General features: G+C 36.6%; 1 pseudogene; it reads right to left on the bottom strand.

Moving 5' to 3' along the window:
- Positions 1 to 24354: 24354 nt before the first annotated feature.
- Positions 24355 to 25980, bottom strand: LOC148131454 (SCAN domain-containing protein 3 pseudogene; annotated as a pseudogene).
- Between the last annotated feature and the right edge of the window lie 457 nt (positions 25981 to 26437).

The raw sequence follows: 26437 nt of genomic DNA on the forward strand, positions 1-26437 counted from the left end.
CTGTGTAGCAATAGCACTTAGACTTATAAATCACTGCATAGTGCTTTCCAGCCCTTTCTAAGTGGTTTCCAAAGACAGCATATTGCCCCCAACAATCACTTTACTGATCTCTGAAGGCTGAATCAACCTTGAGATGGTCGGGATCGAACTGCTGGCAGTGAGAGGAATTAGCCTGCAATACTGCATTTTAACCACTGCACCACCATGGCTCTTAATAGTTCTTCATGCCAGAACTATTGAAGGACGAGGTTTCAAGAGATGCTTCAAAGCCTTCATCTCACTTCTAGTAAATCCTGAAGTGTATTCTATAAACACACAAAGGGATAGAGACAAAACACCATAGAAAAATACTAGCCATAATCTACAGGGGAATATATATATGGTTTACTTGAACCCAAGCTTCCCATGGTTTGTGATGCATTGCTAAAAGTGGCCAATACACAGCAGAAATGCACTTAGCAGCTGGGATCTTCATGATCTCAGTAGATCCTAGGGCTCAACTCTCCATGTTTTAGAATAGACCATTCTTCTGTGATCCATATAATTGGTGTCTGTTTGTTTGTTTGTTTAGTTGATTTGGAGAATTGCTTTAATTAATTTTAAAAATGATAGATGCAAAAATTTATGCAGTTTTATTTGTCCTTCCCCTCTTTTTTATCAGCTATCCATATGCATATGAGCATTTACGAACATTAATTATATTCGCTGATCCTGCAAATATTGAATATTTGAAGGTATACGTTTGTGTTTCTGAAGCTGAAAAATACCTCTCAGTTGCTTTGTCTAGTATTTTACTCTCATGTGATAGAGATAGAACATAAACTTCTGAAAATATGCAGCTGCTTAACATGTGAAGTTGCTTCTTATTGAACTAGAACAACAGATTTAAATAAAGTGTTAATTTCACTGAATCTCCAATAGCATAAATACCAATAATTCCTTGTTAAAATATATTCTTGTTGAAAAGGATATATTCATAACATCCATTGATTTTTTAAATTTTCCTTTTTTGCATTGGTTAAGTAAGTCATACAAGCAAAAGAAAAAACATATACACATATACTTAAAAAGATTTTGAGCAAGAAATAAGAAAAGCAAAACGAACAAATATTATATATTTTTTTCTTTTACTCCTCCCCTATTTCCCTCCAGACATCAACTGCTACTTGGATATTTTTATACTTTATTTGGGACAGATTACTCATTTCTGTATTCATTTTAATTTTTGCTCTTATTTCTATTTTTAAAATGCCTTTACTTTTTCTTCACAAACCATGTTTTAAGTGTCTTTCTCTGTGATATATTCTATATAAGAGAACCATTCCTATTTGAATTTAGTTAATGTATGTTCTTCGTTCTTCCATTGCTGTGTATTCTTCAATTTTAGTCTTTCATCCCTATACTGATGGCAAGTTTTCCAATGTAGTGCCAGATTGATTTTTGCCACTTCCATATATCTTAATGAATTATCTTTTTCATTTGTATTTGTTGGGATTGTAATTAATGGTGGTTTTAATTCAACTTTTATTTTCAGAATAATTTGCATATTTTGATGTATTTCTTTCCAATAATTTTGAGAGGTTTACATGACCACCACATGTAATAAACATTCTTTTTTAAAATCAATATATTACTGCTTTATGATTTATCCAACTAGGCAAATATTTAATGGAATTATAAAACATATTTCATTGAACTGCAAGATGGGCAGCATATATATTTAATAAATAAATAAAGCCATTTTTTTTTACTGATATTTAGTTGTATTAGGGGCATCCAGGAAAGAAATAACTGTGTCTTGATTGTCCACAAACTAATTTTCAAGAGAGAAGATGGTCCATGATTGAACAGCACCAGATTTTTGAAATAAACAAAATCAGAGGAGTTACCTTTTACTGGTTTAGATTAAAAACCTATCTATCTTAACTTAGTCTAATCTTTGATTAGTAACAACTTTCTAGCATAACAGTTGCATGTTTTGTCACCAAGAATGTGTACATATATAATGGAATCCCAGCATTGAAGTTTTACAGAGAAGGCTTTTTTCCAACATTCATAGATAAACAACATTTCTGAAATATCATAGTAAGCAATGTCCAGGCCAACAAATGTTGAATCATTATGGTTAAGACACATATATAGAAAATTGATAGGAACCATAGCCTGGAACTGTAATGGCAATTAATATCTGCATGAATCTGCTTAGTTCTTGAGGTCATGTTCATCTGAACATGTTTGTTATGTGTTATCTGTCATTGGGGGATCAAGGAGAAAGCCTTCTTAATAATCATATTCCAGCTATGGAAGTCTTCCTTAAGACTTCATCTTGTGTCCTAGTTCTTGGCACATAGAATAAAGGGGCAGGGGTGAATGGGAGGAGGTAAGCCAATGTAGTGCCCATTGACTTTTCTTCTTGCAAAGAGTTTTGCTATTCCCTATTTTTTTTAAAAAAGGTATATTTATTTTATAATGCTAGTTTTACCAACTTTTGTTCTCACTAAAGTCTCAGTTTCCAAACCTTTGCTATCTAACCACTAATTTCCTCTGAACATCCCCATGAATTGAGAAATAGTCTTAAATCTTTTCTTCAATATGATTTACAAGGTCATTCAAACAAAATGGTAACTGAAATTTTACCACCTGTCTCTATTATAATGCTTCATCTCTTCTTCAGGGCATGATTCATGCATCCTTATTCTGCCTTTTTCTTTGCTGCAAAACACAGAGAAGAGTCAACAGACAATAAGACAACATATCTTATGCTGACAGCTCTATCTATTCCCAGAGTAAGGGGTGGCAGTTGCCTTTGGTCAGGGACAGATTCAGAGCAAGTAAAGATACTATGAACTTCTCTGATTATCTGAAGAAAGGGAGAATGGAAGGGCTGAGCTCTATTGATACTGTTTGCTGCAGTCTTTAATCTTCCCTCAGTCTGGCTGTCCACAAAAAAGAAGCTGAAAGAACAGAACATTCATTTTTTTTATTGTTAATGGGATTTATATAGCTGCCCATCTTATAGCATACAACTCTGGTAACTAACAACAGTGATAAACAGCAGTTTAGGTTTTAATTCTTGAATTGGAGCTGCCCAGAGACCGGTATAAGATGAGTGGGCATATAAATGTTTTAAATAAAATTTAAAAATCCACAAACAATAAAATCAATATAAAAAGAGAAAAATGAAATTTAAAAAAAACAGACATCCAACCTTTAGCAACACCCCTTCATTGACTTTAGTGCATCAATGCTTGGGTAGGGGCTGCTACAGAAAAGGCATGCTACCTATGTCCTACTGGATAACATTTCAAGCAAAGATTCTGGAGCATCCTTCTCTATATACTTTAATGTCAAACTCAATTTCATTGTGGGCTGCATCAGGCTTATGTTTGACCTCAGGGAGCCCAGTAGGCATGGTCAGGGTGGGTATGGTAAGCTCAATGTCCGGTATCCCCAATGTCCTGTAGTGAAAATATTTTTTCTTGCAGAGGCATCACGGGCTGGTCATTTGCTGTTTCCATGGCAGCCCCATGGGCCAGATCTAAGCATCCCATGGGCCAGATCTGGTCCATGGTCCTTGAGTTTGACACCCCTAATTTAATGTAATGGGCAGATATGTTCAAGGTGAAGCAGTCCTGCAGATACCTTGGCCCTATGCCATGACTAGAATCTTCAATTGCACTTCAATTAATTGGGATCCAGTACAGCTCGCACAGCAATGGTGCAACATTGAGAGGTACCCAATATTTCACTAGCTGTTATATTTTGGACCAATTGCAATTTCTGGATGGTTTTCTTTTTTCTATATTTTTTATTTTATTCCGAACAAAGTTAAAATACAAAAGTCCAAGAAGACATATAAAAAAACAAAAAACACAAAGCAATGAGAACATTAAAAAGGTGCATAAAAAACTCCCAACACATTATACACATATTATTGCTTCTAGTTGAATACTGATTAATATATTACTACCACATTAGCTCCCATCCCCAACAAAATAGGCCCTCCCAAAAATTTTAAACTACTGAATCTATTGAAAACTTGTTGACCTATCTTCCATATGTTATATTAGTGACTAAGTAATTAACAATAATAGTAATACAATAATAGTAATACAGAACAAAATTAATGTTCCAAAACTCTGTCACCAAATTGTATTGTAATTCACTTGTAGAAAATTTACCATGGCATCTTAACTATCCTGGATCATCCAAAAAGTTATAAATAGATTGTCCTGAGTCAAAAATCCATGTGTATTTCTTAATATATTTTCTTGCCAATTATTGTTTAATTAAATATAGTAAATTCAGTCGCCAAAATAGGTCTATCTTCAAATCAGATAGAGGGCAAGCAATTTCTTTCAAAAGCAGACCCATACAGAGTGCATTGCAATAGTCCAACTGGGAAGTGACCAAGGCATGAGTGACTATGAGCAACGTCTGCCAATGAGCCATAATTGATGCATAATGCATAACTGTGCAAAGACCTCCCTTAATCCCTGAGCAGGATCCATGAAGCCAGGAGGACCACCAAACTGCCTACCAGCTCTGGCTGGGAAGTGCTACCTCATGAAGTGACAAATATAATATGTCACCAAACCCTGGAGCGGGGGAAGAGAGTGTTGTGGCTCCGATTCCCGAGCCTGTCCTGTCAGAGGAAGAGGACTTGGAAGATGAGGAGGAGGAACTGGGAATGCCTTCCTCCCCAGGACCTTCCTCTCTGGCAATGCCTTCCTCCCTGATAATGCCTCAGGTTTCATAAGACAACCGAGAGGAACAGCCTGAGATTAATTAGGAGGAAGGCATATCGGAGCAGCCCTGACAGGGAGTCAAGAGGAAGAATGTTGGCTTGATCCTAGGCAGCGTCGTAGGGAGAAATGTGAGCAGCAACGTAGGAGGCGTGGGAGGGTCAGAGAGTGAGCTGAGTCATTGAGCCACACCCCACAGGGGATAAAAGTGGGTGTGTTGTCGGCTGGAACTTTGTACGGGACAAAGTTTAATCTTACTTCAGGTTTTCTTTGTGAATGATTTTTGTGGTCTGCCTTGTAATTTTCTGTAAGTAGCTTTTTACTTGTTATCAGTTCGGACTTGGCAGGCAGAGCGTGTTGGAATGCCAAGGATGTTATCAGTTCCAAAGAATTAACTCTGTGAAGTCCGAGCCAGCTTGCCTGCCTGTGTTTGTGTGAGTTTGTACTCTTTCATCTTTTGGGAAAGAAGAAAGGTGAGACAGAACAGAGAGAACCCAAAGACATTTTGGTAGAGTTGAGCCATAACCAATTCTAGATCCCCACAGTCTCCAGTCACTGGAACAGCACCAACACAGAGTCACCTGCCCACCTGGGGTGGAGATGTATGAATATCATCAGCTTACTGATGATATTGCACCCTGTGCTGATAGATAATCTTACCTAGTAGTTTCATGGAGATATTAAAGAGGAGTGGTGAGAAACTCAATACTTGACACACCCCATATTATAGAAATCTAGGACTGAACCCTCCCCTCAACAGCAACTAGTATTGGCAATGGAAGTAAGAAGACAACCACAACAAAATCCTGCTTCCCAATACCTGCAGCATGTCCAGAAGGATACCATGGTGTATTGTATTGAAAGCCACCAAGGATCCAAGAGAGCCAGAATGGATGTACCACCCACATCCTGAACCCTACATAGGTGATACACAAGTATGACCAATGCCTTTTAGATAGCAATGTATGTATGACCAATGCTTGAACCCAGACTGAAAAGGCTCTAGATAATCCACTGCATCTTCTGTGGCTGAAAGCCAATTATCTTCTCATCAAACTTCCCAAGAAAGGAAAGATAGTATACTCAACAAAAGATATCAAATGAGTTGAAAGACGTCTTTTAAAAGGGGGATGTATCACTGTCTCCTTCAAGGCTGGCAGAACCACCTCTTCACTTAAATAGGCATTAGCTTCCATTTGGACCCAACTGCACTCCACCTCTTGGGAGGTCTTGACCAGCCGGATTCAAAAGACAGGCGGATGAGTTCACAGCTGCAGGGACCTGTCTACTTTCTCAGGTATGACAAGCTCAAAACTCTTCTGTGTAATATAATACAGATGAATCACTTCGAAAAGATCTATCCAGGTAGTATTCTATTCCAAGTGAAGTTGAGAAACTTTGTCTGACAGATACTGATAATATTCTTTACAGTGACCCTGTAACAGCTCCCATAGCTTCTCCTTTTCCAGGAGAGATATAATTCCTGAAATACAGCTGCTGGTCAGTTCTCTGCAGCCCCAATTAGACCTTTGCCACCCTTATCACTGCAAGATAAGGTCCTCTTCCCTGTGCTTGGTAGGCTTCACATTTCATCCGTTATCACATACTCATTCCAATAACTGAACAGGGCTTTGGCTAAATCATGAATCAACATTTTGACACCAAGGCTGATCTATGCAAGTGTGGCATAAATACCAAGGGTATTTAAACTCCCCCCACCTTTTTTTTTTTTTACTATGCAATTTTTGTCTTTTGGTCTCAGGAATTTGTTTTTTTATTACTGTGACTTTCCATGTGATTTTAGTTTTTCTGTGCCAGTAAAAACAATAGATAAATCTTCTCTTCTGTTTTCTGTCTCTCTCACAAATAACCTGTTCAGAAGAATTTCATGGTTGGTGGACATTACAGACTGCAAGGCTGTACAGGTAGTCCTTGTTTAATGGCTGCTTAACTTACAGATTGTTGGAAAATACAATAGTAATAAATGATAGCAAATTGTAGTTGTAGTAAAAGAAAACATTTTCTAATCAATGTATGCATTTATGATCAAATTTTTGTGTCCAAAATCAATGCAGGCCAGAGTGGGAGCAGCACTGACATAGGTGTATGGGAGAACTTTATTTAAATAATACAGCAGCAATCAGCAATTTTCACTGCATTTCTGTTTCTCTGTCTCTTTTCCTCCATCCTTCCCTTCCCCACTCGCCACTTCTCCCTTTCCTTGTCCCCCTTATTTCACTGGAACAGATTGCAGTAGCTAAATGAAAATTACTGTATTTAGAAGAATTAATAGAGCAATATAAAATATAGAATAAAATAACATATTCTTTGTTGGCCAAGTGTGAAGAACTTGTCTTGGGTGCATAAACTCTCAGTGTACATACAAACAGCAAAGTGAAAATAGGAGAAGGCAGTAGGAAATATGAGAAGGATAATATGGTAGCAATACAGTTCTACTACATGGGTCAGTGCTGTGGGAATTAGGTGTTCAGCTGAGTGATAGCACCAGGGAAAAACTCTGCCTGTGTCTAATTGTTTTGGCATGCAATGCTCTATAGTGGGATCCTGAGGGGAGGAGTTGAAACACTTTATGTTCAGGATGTGAGGGGTCTGTAGATATTTTCTCAGCCTTCTTTCTGACTTGTGCAGTATACAGGTCAGTTTTTCCACAAATGCCATCACTCTGCTAAACAAATAATTCCCTCAACACTGCCCAACTATTTACAAAGTCTGCACTACTATTACTATTAATCTTCTCATCATTCCTTATCACCCATCCCCTACCACTTGTGATTGTAGGACTGTAACTTTGTTGCTTACGATTTATATTGACTGTTTCCTAGTATGATTTGATAGTTGATTGTACCCTATGACTATCATTAAGTGTTGTATGTTATGATTCTTGATTCTTAAAGAATGTATCTTTTCTTTTATATATACTGAGAGATTTACACCAAGACAAATTCCTTGTGTGTCCAATCACACTTGGCCAATAAAGAATTCTATTCTATTCTATTCTATTCTATTCTATTCTATTCTATTCTATTCTATTCTATTCTATTCTATTCTATTCTATTCTATTCTAGTTTAGCCTAGTCTAGTCTAGTCTAGTCTAGTCAATGGAAGTCAGGCTGGATACAATTGTTTTTTCTGCAGTCCTAACTATCTGTCTGTACCTGTGTTGTTTGGACAGGACACATGCCTCTTCATCTGATCTATGCCCTCTCTTCTGACAGTGGTAACTGCCAGAGTGACCAGAACAATTCCTGAGCTAAAATAAACCTGAAATAGATTGAGATGATGCTATCAGAAACATTAGCTCCCACTGGGAACTTTGCAATTTGGCTGTAATTCATTGCAAAGTTCTTAGGCAAAGGTATCTTCTGGTCATAAGAACAAGGTCTCATTAAATCAATACACCATGTTTTGTATTCTTATACCCAAGTGTGCTGTTTTGCCACTGAGCTATTGATTCTAATGTGCTACATAAAAAGGTCCATTTCTTTCCATTTTGTACACATCTGAACTAAATAAGAAATGTTGATAATATTCCAAAATACATGATATGGGTCCCAATGTGCATACGTTTTTTATGGCTTCCTAGATGTCACTTTTTAATATATTCCCTGACAAGCAAGTCCCACAGACTATAAAGTTATCTCTTGCCTTATCTGTCCTTCCATATATGGCAAAGCAATAAAAGACTAATAATGGCTTGCAGAGGCAATAAAGAGGCTCTAAATCCTTTAAACAAATGGTTACAAACTAATTGTCTCATCTGCTCATTGGCATTACAGCTTTCTCTCAACAGAATACCTTTGAACTTGTGGACTCTCGAGTAAAAGCTAGGCTTTAAAGAGTGGCAATAACTTTTATTTGCTATGGGTGATAAAACTACAGCCTCGACAACAGTCACAACACAAATCAAAAGAATATCTGAAGGGCAAGGTAATAGAAGATTAACAAATACAAAACTTATATGCCACAAAATAATACAGCAATGGGAGAAAATTAGAAGCTGAAGATTCTCCCTTTCTAAGAAACTGTACAAAAAGAAAAGAAAAAGAAAAAAAAGAAAGATGGGGTGGGGGTGGGGGAGAAAAAAGGTCCAAGCAAAATTTTACAAATCAAAATAACAAAATAAAACTACAGTAATAGAATACATATACATATAAAAAACCCAAAGCCATATAAAATTCAATAGGCAATATGCCAATATAAGTTTTTTTAAAATGACTGGAAATTAAATTTTGCAATATTAATTCTCTTTTCATAATATATTGATCTATCAATCAGTGTCTCTTTAATGAGAATTCAGGTCTGGACATGTAATGGGAACAACATTGGCTGTTGTTGTGGATGATTTTTATTAATACCTAAATGAGGAAAGTGCTTCTCCTTCTTCTGCCAGACTACTCGATAGCTTTAGATATAATGAACCATAGTGTCCTGTTTTCAAGGTTTGGGATTTGGAAGAATCAGTAGTTATGCTCCTTTTATAGTGATTGATTCTGGTCAATGGGGATGGAAGAAATGGGATCACCCAAACAGTTGTTCTTTTGTGGAGTGCTGCAAGGTCTGTCCTTTCCCCATATTTATGTGAAGAACTGGAAGTTGGGAATGGAATATTATTAGGATATATTCATTGTAGTTGTAGCCATATATCACTATCTTGGATTGCACAATATCTTAAGCACTGTTATACCAGTTGTAGCCCTACCTGCAGTATGAGGACTTTGCAATGATAACTCATGCCCCCATCATGCCCGTCTGGACTATAACCATACACTATACATGATACTGTCTTTTAAAATCATCCATAATTTTCAGTTAGTCTAGAATGCACAGCCCCAGTTGTTGATTGGAATACATCAGTATGGAAATAATACTGATGTTCCTAATTCTACAAGTGCATTTCTAAGTGCCACCTTTGACTCATGTAAGCTTTAAAAGGCTTGGGGCCAATGCTTCCAAGACTTTTTTTTTTATTTCAATCCTTCTGATACTTGTCCCCCAGCCCAACGTTCTAATAAGTTGTTCACTTTAAGAAATAAGAGAAGTGTTGACTCACAAGCATTGCTTTTCAGACATTTCCTCATTGCTTTTCTGTTGATATACCAATGTTTTGGAACAGCCTTTTTGCAGAAATTCTATCAACTCACATGCTGTTGGCTTTCTCCACAATCAACACTGACTTGCAAGAAGCATTCTATCTATCAGTCCGACAATGTTCCTTTTTCCTGATGAGGTTGCAAATTTGATTTTTATTATCTGCCTCACAACTGAGCTGTGAGCTTAAACACTACAAGCCTCACTAGACCACAAGCTGTTGTTTCAATTTCATTCATGTTTGCAACTAGTCAGCTCATTTCAACAGAAACTGCTTCTTCTCTTCCAAGTTAGTTTTTTAAGACATTCAAAATGCACTTTTAGTTAGCTTTAAGGTAGCAGGGAATAACAAATAAATACCACTTTTATCTTAAGCTCTCTCTAGAGCCAGAGTAAACTCTCTTTTCAATGATAATAAACATAACACTAATTTTGTCTGTTTTAATTTCCCTTGATTGTTTCCAATTCATTGATCTGCATATCTGGCCACAGATAACATCCAGATTGGTAATTACAAAGTGATGTGGGTGTGAATTGTTTGAAGATGGCTCAGAAATGGATACTGGAGAATTGTACAGCTGATAGATAATGAATATTGTGACTGATAGACACCCGCCCCAAATAGCCACCATCAAGATCTGAATATTTTATTTGTTAATTAATATGTAAATTAACCCTATGGCAAAATTTTAGATAGATAGATACTATAGATAGACAGACAGACAAATAGACAGACAGACAGACAGATAGATATAAACGTTAGTACTCTATGATTAAATATAGGTAAAGGTTCCCCTTGCACATACTTGCTAGTCATTTCCAGCTCTAGGGGGCAATGCGCATCTCCATTACAAAGCCCAAGAGCCAGCACTGTCTGAAGATGTCTCTATGGTCATGTGGCCAGCATGAGTAAATGCCAAAAGTGCAAGGAATGCTGTTACTTGCTGTTACCAAGGTGGTCCCTATTTTTCTATTTGCATTTTTACATGCTTTCGAACTGCTAGGTTGGCAGAAGCTGGAAAAGTAATGGGAGCTCACTCCATTATGAAGTGCTAGAACTGCCAACCTTTCTGATTGACAAGCTCAGCATCTTAGCTACTGAACCACTGCGTCCTTCAGGATTAAATATATATATATAAGTATAAATTAGAATCTGTGCCAAAGACACTGTATAAGTTTGCACTTCCCAACACAAGAATGGGGAAAATGTCACTTTTCAGATATTTTCAGACTAGATTTTTGCTATTCCTGATCATTACTCATGTTGGTAAGGCGATTACTGGTGAAAGTATCTTCAAGACCGCATATTTTCCCCTCTTGGCTTAAGCCACTTGTGTTTCAATTTCCTCTGCACTACTTATTAACATTCTGTCACCTACCTTTGGTCTTTTTCAAACAGTTAGAATATTTATAAATTGAGAATATGTAATGCACTTTCACTGAATGGGCTCACAAATAGAAGCCAGTTTTCAATTTATTACATATACACACCTGAAGTAGGCATATCTGTAATCATTTTAATCAGGAAAGAAAATTAGGCAGTATCATGTATTTGACCAATTACAATTAGGAAAGAAAAAATGTATATTTCCAGTTGCACTTGATAAAGACACATTACAGTTTTTTTCTACACAAATAAATATGAGTGCTTAGGATATGTTTTAAACAAAAGAAAATGCGTCTAATAAATGTATGATGAATTATTCAGTAAGCTTTTCTACAGAAGATTAAAATAAAATTCTTGACAGTCTTTTTGGATACAAAAACATGCAAAACAATAGTATCTGCAGTATTATTAGCCTTTTAAAAGCTCCTTTCCTTATGCTTAGGAGTTCACAGAATGAGGAGCCTAATGTTATTGCACTGCATTGATTTTTGGAACACAGAGCCAAAGTTGTAAAGATACTGCACGAGGTGACAGATTTGGCTACAAAGAACCATTCAATTTTTTTTTTTTTTTAAGAAAATGACTGGTTGAAGGTGGCAGTAAATTGTAATGGTAAGAGTAATAGCAAGGCATTGTTGAACTGAGTATAACTAGGATTTCTACAGTCTTTTTTTGTGGGGGATAGGGTGGGAAGTTGTAAGCATATCAAACTTGAACAAGAAATTTGTTTTGTTTTGTAAATTTCTTTTTAGCAAAAAATAGTGGGAATGTGTGTTTCTATTCTTGGGTGAGCAGTTGTAATTCTGGAATCTTTGGGGCCCATGAGGAAAGGATTTATTAGTTAATGAGATCTACAATATGTGACTGGGCCACATTAGTTAATGCAACTGAAGTATCTTTCCTGCTACGACAAAAATTTCAGAAGTGGACTCAATGGACTCAAGTTCAGGAGCAAAAGGAAAATTCAGAAGCCCCCCCAAAATAAAATAATGATAAATGGAGAAAAATAAGGAAGGAAAGAAGAAATTCAGAAACCTAGGAAGGGAGATAAAGAAGGAAGATACCAAACTTTGAAGAGCAGTATAGCTATTTAGTTTCAAGGCTGTATCCACAACTTTTACTGTTTTGTCTTTTATTGCACAGCCTTCTCTCCAGTTGATTGCACTCTTCTGATTTTCCATACTTTAATTAAATTTCAAGAAAGAGTTTCTGAAAGAACTACAACTGTCAGTACTAAACTTGGCAAATGTTTTGAAAGTTTCTTCTTCACCTGGAGAAATTTGGAAAAATTGAGGTTTTTATAAACTGTCTTTGAAGACTACTAGAAACAGAAGCTGGTCCAGAATGGGACAGTGCAGGCAGTGATGGGCATGGCAGAATATGTCTACATAACTTCACTGACCTGCAAGCTGCATTTGTTCCCATTTAGCTTTCAGGTGTAATTCAAACTGCTGGTTAAATCCCATAAAGCCCTTCAAGACATAGGATCTGGGCTATTGAGGAGCTCTGTCTCTTCTGCCTGCTCTATGCAACCAGAAAGAATGACCATGTTCCAAGTCCAGTTATCAGACAACATCATCTGATGGAATCTAGGATGCAGACCTTCTCTGTTATGGTGACTGCCATTCAGAATAGCATTTTCCCTCTCCCTAAAAATCCATAGGACTCCTATTCTTTCTTTTAAAAACATTCTTGAAAACATGAATTTTACTTCAATCTTGGAATAATGGGACATGTCATTTGGGGGATTTAGGATTTATATGTTCAATGAATACCAAATAAGATGATAAATACCAAACACGATTAAACTGATAATGTACTGCCTACTGGTAGTCAATATATGTTAATTGAATGTTTTCTTTCAGAGCATTCATTATCCTTTTTTTCTTCTGTTGTTTTCAATCACTTTTAATATTGTGCCAAAAGTCTTCTAGATTTTGGTTGCCTACAAAATATCAATCAGTCAGTCAGTCAGTCAGTCAGTCTTTCTTGAATTTGTCACTTCATAAATATGGAGGCAATACTGAAAGATTAGTTGAGTCTAGCTCTAATATAAATACTATGGAGTGCAATGCAAATTGAGCCTTTATATAAGCAGAAAGGGAAGTTTCCCTTGCCTCTAAATCTTGACAAATTTGGTTTATGTAAAATATTTTTTGATAAACTCCCCCACCCCCAATGTTTCAAACTATACATCATTACTCAGCTTGCAGACCTACAAGGACATAAATACCATCTAGAGAATCTATTATTTTTTCAGTTCACAAAATTCAAGAATACATTTGCGATGACTGTCCAGCTCACTATTAACCAAACTTATACATATGAGGTTGCAATTTATGCAGATCAATAAACTAATAATTGTAAAACAGCATAGTGGAACCTCTGGACCAAAAAGATGGACACTGAACAGTCTATTATTATTACAAAATATTAAATTGAAATGTCAACATGAATTAAAGAGCATCTTCCTTATCGATTTACCTCTGGTGTTTCCTTATCCACGGGGTTCTAGTAAAACATTTTTGAGAGGATTTTTATTTCTTTGGCTTCAAATATAAAACCATATAAAAACCAAATGATATATTAATGAATGAATTGAAGCAATTAGAATGAAGACATGAGCAGAACCCAATTTTGGATTTTGAAGAAAAGGTTAAAGTGATTTGTAATCATTTGGAATGAATAGAAATAAATGAATCTTACAAGATGCATTTTTTTTCCAACAGAAATACTTTGAGAAAGCTAATAATCCTGACAACCTGTTAACCCATACCTATCAGCTGTGAAAAAAACAAGAGGAAAAAAAAATGCAAAAACGCAATCCTGACAACCTGTTAACCCATACCTATCAGCTGTGAAAAAAACAAGAGGAAAAAAAAAACGCAATTTCCATTTGGAATAAGGAAAGTTATGTTTCAGTCTCAGAGGACATGAGCCAATTTATTAAATATTACTCTTAATTATTTGGAAAGAAGACATCAAATTTTGAGAACGTCCAAGAATACTGTGATGTCTCCTGTGGATGATGGCTCCTCCATGTCTTCCTCAGAAGCTCGAGGGAGTATGAGAGCATTCCTGGCAGATCCGGTAGTACTGACCCTGAACTGCTAGCAGAACATGCCTCAGCTGAAGAGAGTTCGCAGGCCAATGAGAAAGAGGGGGAGGAGCTACCAGCCTTGGTAGTTACTAGAGTATGCAGAGAGATCTGCCAGATTGATGGAGAAAATGGGCTGCACCAGGAGGGGCTATTTAGCAGACAGAAAAAGGCAGTACTGGAAGTAACATGTGTGGGTCATGACCAGATGGTTGTTTGTGTTTCTGGAACTCTGCAGCTCAGTTGCGGAGAGTGTTGATGTTCATGTTTGGAGCAACCGTTCATCTGTCAGGTGGACCAATTGGCCATTGCTGGAAGGTTAGTCTGGAGCTTGTTTGTGGCTGGCTTCACTGAAAATGACCCCCTGAACTCCGGGCTTCGACTATTCCTGTGACTTTTCCTTGCAAGCCCTGAAACTGGACCACCGGAGTTTGGGCTGTTTGTTTTTGGAACCTACCGAGGCAAAACATTTATTTATTTATTTATCTATTTATCTATCTATCTATCTATCTATCTATCTATTTATTTATTTATTTATTATTTATTTATTTATTTATTTATTTATTTATTTATTTATTTATCCATCCATCTATTTATTTATTTATTTATTTATTTATTTATTTATTTATTTATTTATTTATTTATTTATTTATTTGATTTGCCAATTGTTTACAAGATAATAAGTATAAGTGTATACATAGTTGTGAATACATGAAATGGGTACATATAAGAAAAATAAAAGAAGAATAAGAGAAACAATAGGACAGGGACGGTAGGCACGTTGGTGCGCTTATGCACGCCCCCTACAGACCTCTTAGGAAAGGGGTGAGGTCAATAGTAGACAGTCTAAAGTTAAAGTTTTTGGGGTTTGGGGAAGAAACTACAGAGTCTGGTAGAGTATTCCAGACATTGACCACTCTATTGCTGAAGTCGTATTTCCTGCAATCAAGTTTGGTGCGGTTAACTTTGAGTTTGTATCTATTGTGTGCTCTTGTGTTGTTATGGTTGAAGCTGAAGTATTCATTGACAGGTAGGACATTGCAATGTATGATTTTATATACCATGCTTAAATCAGACCGAAGACGGCGTAATTCAAGGTTTTCTAGTTCTAGAATTTCAAGTCTGGTGGCATAAGGTATTCTACAACGAGTAGAGGAGTGGAGAACTCTTCTTGTGAAATATTTCTGGACTTTCTCAATTGTGCTAATATCAGATACGTAATGTGGGTTCCAGACTGATGAACTGTATTCGAGTATTGGTCTAGCAAATGTTTTGTATGCTCTGGTTAGTAGTGTGATATTACCAGAGAAAAAGCTACGTAGGATTAGGTTAACAACTCTTAATGCCTTTTTGGATATGTAGTTGCAGTGGGCTCTAGCACTTAGATCATTAGAGGTGAGTATTCCAAGGTCCTTTACAGAGCTTGGGTCATCAACAAGATCTTGACTATTCAGCTTGTATTTTATTTTCTGATTTTTTTTTGCCAATGTGTAAGACAGAGCATTTATTTGTTGAGATTTGAAGTTGCCATTTGTTTGACCATTCTGATACATAGTCAAGATCTTTTTGTAGGGTAGCAGTATTGTCTGTGGTATTGAACAGCTTTACATCATCAGCTAAAAGAACGCAATTGCTCTTAATATGATCACAGAGGTCATTTATGTAGAGTATGAAGAGAGTTGGTCCTAGAACACTGCCTTGGGGGACACCACTATTGACAGGTACAGAATTTGATAGGACGCTCCCAATTTTGACCATTTGTTGTCTGTTTGCCAGGAATGCTTCTATCCAGTTATTCAGTTGTCCAGAGATACCATAGGATTTTATTTTTAGGAGTAGTTTGTCGTGTACCACTGAATCAAAGGCTTTACAGAAGTCTATGTAGATTGCGTCTATTGCTTTGCCCTGGTCGAGTTGTGTCGTCCATATGTTTTTGCAGTGTAAGAGTTGCAGATTACAGGATAGTTTTTTTTCTGAAACCAAATTGTTTATTGGAGAGTAGGTTGTTTGTCTCTAAGTGGAGGATGATGGATTGGTTAATAATTGATTCCATGACTTTACAGGTGACGCAGCATAAGGAGATTGGTCTGTATCTCCAAGATTGTTTTGGTTTGGCTGTAAGTTTATTTTGCTTTTGGTTATCTACTTGGTTGTGAGCCTGTTATTGTGCTAAGCTTGCAGCTGGAAGTTAGCTGAAAATCTGAAATAGAACTGTTGAGGGAACAAACTGAATAAAGTTCTCTACACCAACCCTGATGTGTGAGTGAGTGAGGACAGCCTAAACACTTAAACATAATAAATGTATAGGTCCACAAAAGAAAGTGCTCAGCGAACCAATAACAGCAAATAAAATAAAATAAGTCAACTTGAACAAATTCCCAGGACCCAATGACTTTTCTTATAATATATTATAACACCTTTCAAAAAAATCATGATCATAACATTAAGCAAAGTATTTAATGAAAAATGATATACTTCCTTCCTTATGGCAAGAGGCATTTATTTCTTAAATTTATAAAGAGAGGAGTGGTTCAGTTCATTCAAAATCGCATTGTCTTGTCTCTCTAGGAATGTTGATTGCAATCTATTTATGGCAATACATGCAAAGAGATTAAATGGCTTTTTAACTATTTAATACATGATCAGATCAGATTTATCCTGAAGAGATACATGAGAGTCAATATCAGCAATATTTTGAATTTTGCTGACAATATGAAATAGAAAAATACAAAAGTGGCTATGATGTTTCTTCATGCAGGGTAAATTTTTCATCATTTGGAATGGCCTTTCATAATCATGACTCTGAAGATTTATTGTGGCTCATTTTTTTAAAAAAGATAGATGCAAAGAATTTGTTTTAACTCCTTTCCCACACACAGTTTTTTAGATAATATTGAATAGACTTTTATCACAAAAAGTATTATAATAAAATAAGGTTGCCTTGTCCTTTTTTATTTCTGCTGAAATTAGAACCATTGGCAATGAATACATAGTAAGGAAAAAGGAACCTTTGGAAATTAAGTTTACAAATCAAGAACATAAATAAAAATTATATGCTAATGAAATTTTTCCAGTTACTTATCAAGGGATATCCTAGAACAAATAATGGAACATAAACATATGATTGGCATCAGGCTATTGGGTGAATAAGAACAAGACTCAAATGATTATATGGAATTTATTTGAAGAAATATTGTATCTGCTGCAAATATCTTTGAATATTAGGGTTAGGCCTAAATTAGTTGCCAAACAATTCCCTGCTATTTAATTCCTCTTAACAAAAGATGTTAAGATTTTACCTGACATATTAAACAAGCTCAAGTAGGAACTTTTGTTAATTATTTATTTTAATTTATGACTCATAGTGTGCCAGCTACTTTTGTTAACCTGAATATTGATTTAATTTTAATAATGATTTTAATCACATCCATATGCTATCCTAATCAAATGTAGTTTAATTTTTTACTCAATTTTACATGGCTTATACATTTTTTCAATCTTCTTTTTGTTTCGTTTTTCATATTTTTCTAGTTTTTTATGTTATTGTGTTAAATATCTATTGAATTAAGAAGGAAGTAACAAAAATAAAAAGATCAGCTAAAGTCTGAAGGATGGTCACCTTATTAACATTTTGAAATAATTTTTGAGATAACTTTTACCTCAGAAATTTTACAGTCTTATTTTTTTTAAAAAAAAGATTCTGATAAAATCATTATAAATTATACAGTACTTTAGTTCTTGTTCTTTATGTGTCAGGTTTGGGGTAATTGTCCTTATTACCCCCAAAGGCTTATCCATATAAAATTTTGAAAATTTGAGGTTTGGAGCAAATTTCTGCAGTTTCTAGGAAGAAGAAAGCATGAAGCTTTGACTTTTTAAAGTCTCTCTTTTTTTGACCTTGTATAACCTTTGTGCCTTGTACAATATTGTTTCCCTCTTTCTTTTATGATCAGAAAGGAGGCATAACAAGCTCAGAAAAAGACTCAACAGAGGACAGAAAGACTGTTTATCTGCCTGCTACCTGACTCTCAGACAGTAGAATAATTGGCTGGGGATTTTATCTGGTCCTTTGCACAATGTCAGTGAGCAGGCATTTTGATCGATTATTTATTTACTGAACACAGATTGATTTCACCAGAGAAGTGTTTCCAACTGTTGTGTAACTCTGAGAAATGATTTCTTTCTAGAGACTGAAAAAGGATGTAGTAGGTATTTGAGGCATATATCTGAACTTTCCTTTACTTTGAAATGCACACTTGCTACTGATCCTGAAATAAAATGGTAGGATCTTCATAAAGGTTTTTGAGCATGATATGACCTCAGAAATAAGGTTTATTAAAGTGTGGTTTTATAATTGTAAAGAGAGAGGGAGGGAGAGAGAGAGAGAGAGAGGGAGGGAGAGAGACCAGCAAGCAAGTCAGATAATAGTTTTGTTTTTGGTGTTGTTCATGTTACTTTGGAGCTTTTAATAAAACAATTTCTATTAAAATAAAATTTAAAAACCTTTTATTTTAGTAAAAGAAACAAATAAATATCTCTATGAGGAATATTTGTTTGTGTTCAAAACTTTTTATCTCTTAGATATCTGCTATATTCAGATTTGACCTGTCAAGAATGTAGCAACACAGCAGGAAAGAGTTTTATGCAGGGGTGGGATTCAAATTTTTTAACAACTGGTTCTGTGGGTGTGGCTTAGGTGGTGGGCATGGCTTGGTGGTCATGTTACTGGCTGGGTGTGGCCAACTCAATGTCACTCACATCGAGGCACACATCTCCTCGCCTGGCCTCTCATGACTGTGGGGATGCTGCAACAGTCGTAAATGTGAAAAATGGTCATAAGTCACTTTTTTCAGTGCCATTGTAACTTTGAATGGTCATTCCACACAAGCAAAATACCAGCAAAGGAGGGGAAAAAACTCCAGAGACAATCCTGAGACAGGAAGTCTAGTCCTGCCAAGAATGTAAAAAGGGTTAACGGAGAGGCAGTTTCTGTAAGCAACACCAGAATGTTTCCTTCCTGCCTTCCTTACAGAATTAGGCCAGTAATTTCATCTAACAACTGGTTCTTCGAACTGCTTAGAATGTTAACAACTGGTTCTAGCAAATAGGTGCGAACTGGTAGAATCCCACCCCTTATGCTTTGACAAGGAAGATCATCTATTAACTCTTCCTGCAAATTCTATTGAATATGACAGCATTCTTTCTATGACATTGAAGGCATTTCTGCCTTATTTTTGTTTGACCATCCAAGGCAATCATGTTTGACAAGCCAAGCACTTTCTAATGCAATCATGTGACCTCAATGCCTGGAATGCTCAGCTTATAGCTGGAATTGCCCCTGGAACAGATTTGGTACAAATATTTCCAGAAATAGTCTGCAAACAATTTATGAGCTGCATATGTTTGCATAAAACATTCAGTAAACAATTCAAATACCAAACCGTTTTCCAAAGGTCTAAAGCTGTTCACATAATTCATGAACAGACAATGGGCTAAATTCATCCAAAAAATAGGTTGTGCAAATGGTACATCTGACAGTCAGAAATTATATCAGGATTGTACAGGAAATATTAAATGAGTGAGAGAGTGAATAAGGACTAAAGCAGGACTGTGCCAAGAAAGCAAATGATAGCTAGATGATGAGAAGGGAGGGAAAACTGAAATATAAAACCAAAGTCACAACTGTACCAGCCAAAGACATTTTGCTGTCAGAAGCAGATCCCAGATCAGCTCTTTCCCATGACTGGTTCAAGTATTTGAAACTACAGTTGGTTCAAAGTATAGCAGCAGAGGTAGTATTCAGCAGGTTCTGACCAGTTCTGGAGAACTGGTAGCAGAAATTTTTAGTAGTTCAGAGAACCGGCAAGTGACTGGTCCCGCCCCATCTATTCTGTACTTCCCAAGTCCCAGTTGATCAGCTGGGTCTTCTTTTGTTGCCCTACACAGGAGAACAGAGCTGGAAAGCAGGTTAGTTGGGTGGGGAGGAAATGGAGATTTTGCAGTATCCTTTCCTCAGGAGTGTAGAGGGAATGGGATTTTGCAATAACCTTCCTCCAGGAGTGGGAAGGGAATGGAGATTTTCCATATCCTTTCCCTGGAATGGGGTGGGAATGGAGACTTTACAGTATCCTTCCCAGGGGTGGGATTCTACCGGTTCTGTCCAGCTCTGTAGAACCGGTAGCTCTGAAGAGCAGCAGACATAGAACCAGTTCTATGTCTGCTGCTGTTTGGCCCATCTGCCCGCCCAGACTCTTACCTGACCTTTTTTTCCTGCTTTTTCAACCTCAGCTGCTTTGCGCGGCACAGCTGCAGTTGAAAAAGCAGGAAAAAAGTACTTTTTCAAATGCTATGCACCTACGCGCAGTGCTGCTCAGGTGTTCCTGGCAACAAGCTGACGACAATTTTTTTTGAATCCCACCACTGTATAGCAGACACATTTTTAACTGGCTTGGAAGAAAAGGATATATAGGAGGAGTCACCTCCCATATTTTTTTCTTTAATTTCTAAATATATGTGGCCTGATACAAGAACTTTCATAAGGTTTGGTTATGGTTATGATAAATATGATAGACTAGAACTAGATTGAATGTATCTATATTTAATTAGTGCGAGCCAAGGATTGAAACATGCAGTCCTCTAGTTATTTTTGACTTGCAGCTCCATTACCCCTCATCCATTATCACTCATGTATTGGCCAACACTGCTAGCCTTTTTAAGATACCTTTCAATCTTTTCACTGTTACAGAGCCGTTCTATAACTTCATGACCTCAGCGCTTTGTTTGTGTTCAACAAATGATCCAATTTATTTCCAACTAGAACATGGATGGTATATATGATTCTGACTGTACTTCTTTGCAATCATATTTTGTTTATTTAGAGGAAGCTGTGGGATTATTATCAATGTTTCAAACCATTAGTAATGAATATGGTAGCTGACCAGCTTTAAACAACAAATTTTTGAAGGATTGGAGAATAGAAACAGTACTGGTTAAGGAAATGTTCTTAATTCAGAAAAATGTGTAAGGCACACATTTCCATTCTTGTTCTAAGTCAACATTCATTTTCCAGTACTTCCCCTTGAATAACCATTATCCCATTTTTTTCTTCATTTGTTGCTTTTTCTTTTAGGTTCGCCATATTTCTTGTTTTTTCAAGTTTTTCATTCTTAATCTAATTCACTTCTCTTTTATTATCAAGGTTTTCTCCAAAAGCAGGTGATTCTTAATATTCAGTTATTAAAAACAATTAAATGATTGTTTGTATTAAAATGCAGGAACATGGAAGTAGTCTCTTCCCAAATTTCCACACATTTTTCCTTTTCAAGCAACAGTGACAGAGATATAAAAAGCCTTTGTGAAGGCATTTATCAGGGCAGCTGAGCCATAATTTCATCGGCTCTTGTCTCTCCCCCATGCAATAACAGGATGGCTTCTGTACTCACTGAGCCCTGGCACATTGACAAAATAATGAGGGAAGATAGCTAGACTTTGTTTCATCTATTTTATACTTAGCTGGGACTCAGTGATGGGGCCTGTGGTGTAAGTAATTTGGCCCGATATTGTAGGGTCTGAGGACAGTCAATTGGCTGCAGGAACAAAGCCATCCTATCTGAAGCCGCTGAATGAATGGTCAAATTACATATATTAAATCTTTGGTCCCTGACACAAAAATAGACTTAATCCTTCACAACAATCAAACTAATTAGGAAGTTAACAAAGGCACTACATTTAAAAAGATACTAATTTTCTCACACTGATCCTTTGAATTGAAGTCTGAAGCTTGCAGCTCTGTGGGTCTAGCATCCAAAGCAGCTGCCAAGACCGAGATGAAGTCACAACACAATGAATGTTAAGTTAGCATCCCAAATATTTTTTCTTGCTTTGTGTCAAAACCTAGCTCTTGGATTCCATTTTACACTGGAAAGCTGACTTTCTTTATTGGAGCTTGTTTTCTTTTCAAATTCTTAATTAGTCTACATGCTACCCTCCCTTGGCATTGAACAGTGTTTGAAAAAAAAAATTATGCCCTTTCAGAACAAAAGTATTTTTTCTTCTTTAGAAAAAGTGACAAAATATTTGTTGCTGGCATTCTTGACACTGAGTTTGATGGAAAGACGAGGACAGCCTCCTGCTTGCAAGCTGGAAGTAGAATGACTACAACCACCCAGTGAAATGGTACATGTCAACATCCTACAGGGCTTATAACAGATATTTGCTATAATTTACTTATTTTACTGAAGACATCCCCACGCAAGAGGAGGCTATCTGAACACAGCAATAGAAGAGAAGTGAGTCTATACTACATAGCTCCTGCATGAGGACTATTTGCCAAGAACCTGACAAGGTTGCCTTGGATTGATTTCATTAGTTTGATAGCATCCCTCATTTTCCTGGGATGCAAAAAAATAATAATAGTGGCATATTTTCTGAAAGTTGTCCTATGATGACATAACTCTGGATATGTGGTACCACAAAAGGACACAGTAGCTCATTGCTTTATCTTTAAAGTCTACTCATAAAATAGGAATGACCAAAGGGCAAACAGAATTACATTTTCTTTACCATAGTGTAGAGTTTTGTTTTGCTTGTTTCCCTCTTGTTACCCAGAATAAATGAGCACTTACACAGTGACAATAAACTCAGTGACTCTTATTGTATGTCACAGACTTTCCATGAACTATGAAATGCTGACAATGATATTTTTACCACTCAGGCTGTACCATGCATAAATCCCTCAAAAATGTTTCTAAAATAGTGCTTACACTTGAAAGGCTTTCAAACACATTTATCTAAATATGTTAAGCAAATTGTACTTTGTTATCCAGAGTTAAAACAGATTGAAACTATTATTATTTTTATTACTGTTACAAGCTTGGACATTTTTCTTTATGAATTTTACAGACTTTCCACACTATTTTTTTTCAGTCCTTGTGAATTGTTTTTTTATTCTCTTCTACAGACCTGTTTTCCTTGTTTTCTCTTAGTATGCTTTTCTTTGCTTATTTCATTCCAGTTTTATTTATTGACCCTTTTAAATAAACAATAATAGTAATACACATTATAAACTCCTAATGGAGATTAGGATAGCGAGCAATCATAGATGTGCAATATAACAATAAAAACAATATATAGTTTCTCCTATAACATGAACTTGAGAGTAAGAAAACTGCAAAATGAAAGCCAGCAGTAAAGTCAAAGTATAAGGTCACATAGGCAGGTTTTATCAAAATTGTGTGTTAGCATCAATCAGATTTTCTAAAGTTGTTCTAAGAATAGGATATTGAAAATGATCTATATAATGTGTTTACTAACTGATGTTATTCAGAGAAAGAAGATATGTGAAAATCTTCCAATATCTAGGACTTGAACTAAAATCATTAATTGGACACAAAAACAAAAGGCAGTCTAGATAATTTTTTAAGATTTGGGGTAACATATATTCAGACATGAAGCTGAATTCTCAAGATAAACTGCAATACTATACTCATTTCCTTGGATGTATGCTCCATTGACCTTGTATCAGTTATTGACATCACAAAATCATCTTCAAGGACAGTCCATTGGAAAGTTGCTTTTTTACAAAATGGTGATTGCTTTGTAATACAGATAATGCTGGGGGAAATCTTTTACTTTGAGTTAGGGTTAGGGTTAGCTTATTCCAATCATCTTATTACCTTATTCCAATTTTAAATTTAGTTATAAGAGTGTGGATCACTGAAGATTCAAGAAATTATTATTGTTCTCTTCCGGATTTTCAAGCATACTGACTGTATATTTAATTATTTATTGTTTAGTCATTTCTAACACTATGTGATCTAATCCAGTGGTCCCCAACCTTTTTTGTACCAGGGACCAGTTTTACGCAGAAACACTTTTTCAAGGACCGGGTAGGGGTTAGGGTTTTTTATTTACTTATTTATTTATTTTTATTTTATCATTATTTATTTATTTATTTATTTATTTATTTATATTTTATTTACTATTACACTATAATATCAACTCACCAAAATGTAGAATCAGTGGGAGCTCTGGGCTTGTTTTCCTGCAACTAGATGGTTCCATCTGGGGGTGATGGGAGACAGTGACACTCGAATTGTATTCCTTATATCCAGTCTACTCCGTAGTCTTGTTTTTGTTGCTGTCAATGCAGAAAACCCCGCCTCACAAAGATAAGAGGTTGAAAATGGAAGCAGGACTTTCAGTGCTTTTGTGGCAATGTCAGGATGTTCTGCTTTGACTTTACTCCAGAATGCAAAGAGATTTGAAGTTGTTTCAAACATGGACTGAAGGCCACCATCATTTGCAATCTCAACTAGTTGTTCCTCTTCTTGTAGGGTTAAAGTTGATTCCCCTGGCTTGTTCACAAATCGGTTCCGTATCCATTCCTTCCCCAGCCTGGGGTCTTTTGCGATGGGGAAGTAATGCTCAAACTCTTTTGAAAGCTGCAACAGGTGATCATGCACTAATTGGGTGAATGAAGGTCCAAACTCAGTCTCTTCCATAATCCCTGCTACTATGTGAAACATGTCAAATATCCCTGTGTTCACTCTCCGTCTCCATAACTCCAGTTTGGCTTTGAATGCTGCAACCTTATCTGCCAACTTGAAAACGGTTGTCATTTTCCCCTGAAGTGAGAGATTGAGTTCATTGAGCAGGTTAAAAATGTCACACAGGTAAGCAAGTTTCAAGATCCAATCAGTGTCACTGAAGTATGCTGCCAATGGTGACTGTTTTTCCAAGTAAAATCTCTGCAGTGACTCTCTTAACTCAAAAACTCTTGCCAGCGATTTACCTCTTGAAAGCCATCTCACTTCTGTGTACAAGAGAAGGTGTCTATGTTCTGCATCCATCTCTTCACAGAGCTGTTCGAACAGACGTGAATTCAGGGCATGTACTTTTATGTGGTTAATATTTTTTATCACAGCTTGCAAAACGCTCTTAAGCTCAGGTAGCATTTTTCGGCTTGCCAGCATTTCCCTATGGATGACACAGTGTGTGGACTCACATTCAGAGGCGACCTCCTTGATCCGCGTTGTCAGACATGAAAGCCGCCCATTCATTGCAGCCACTCCGTCCGTGCATACACCGACACAGTGCGACCAATTAAGCCTCCCTGATATGTACTCGTTCAAGGACATGAATAACTCTGCAGCTGTGGTGTTAGTTGGCAGAAATAGTGCACATAGCAAATCCTCATGTACATCCTCCTGAAAAATGTATCTCACAAAAACGAGCAATATTGCTTTGCTGTCAACATCTGTAGATTCATCCACCTGAATCGCGTACCATGGTGACTCATTAATCCTCTCAAGTAACTGTGCCTCGATGTCCTCTGCTATTTCATTAATTCTTCTTGTTATGGTGCTCGCTGAAAGGGGGATGTTTTCGACCTTTTTTACTGCAGCCTCTCCGAAAAGTTCGCTGCAAATGTCCTTTGTAGCAGGCAAAATCAATTCTTCCCCAATAGTAAAGGGCTTCTTAGCTTTAGCAATGCGGTCCGTGACCAGGAATGATGCTTTAAGCGCGGACACATTTGTTGAAGTAGTGGCCTTCAATAATTGTTTCTGTCCTTCATTTTTCCATATATTTTTTTCAAAATATTCTAAGGGCTTTTCTTTCAATGCTGGGTGTTTTGTCTCCATGTGGCGGTGCAGTTTTGATGGTTTCATGCCTTCATTAGCAAGTCTGTCGTCGCATATTACACAGAGTGGGTGTGGGGCTTGTGAATCACCTGTTGCGATGAACCCATAACTCAGGTAGGAATCTTTGTATTTTCTTTTAAATGCAGCTTTCTTTTTGCAGGCAGTCTGTGACCCTTCTGCTGTCTCATCGTTGTCTCGTTTACCCTTTCCAAAAAAACTCTCCAGTGAACTCTGTTTCTGGCTCATTTTGCAAGGGCTAGCTTGCATTGCTGATGCAGGATAAATACGGCATCAACTTTAAACAATTAGCTAGATGAGAGCGAGAGGGAGCTCTCTAAAGTAGGTATTGTGGACAAGATTCATTTGGCAAAAATATATGTTTTCTCCAAAAGCGTTTTGTAAGGTAATAATCTGCAATTCAGATTTTACATTTAGGATGGGTTTGATCTCCCATATG

This window comes from Notechis scutatus, chromosome 3 (assembly GCF_049901735.1).
Source record: "Notechis scutatus isolate UNSWTSFEM ecotype Mainland chromosome 3, rNotScu1.2, whole genome shotgun sequence".
Classification (NCBI taxonomy): Eukaryota; Metazoa; Chordata; class Lepidosauria; order Squamata; family Elapidae; genus Notechis; species Notechis scutatus.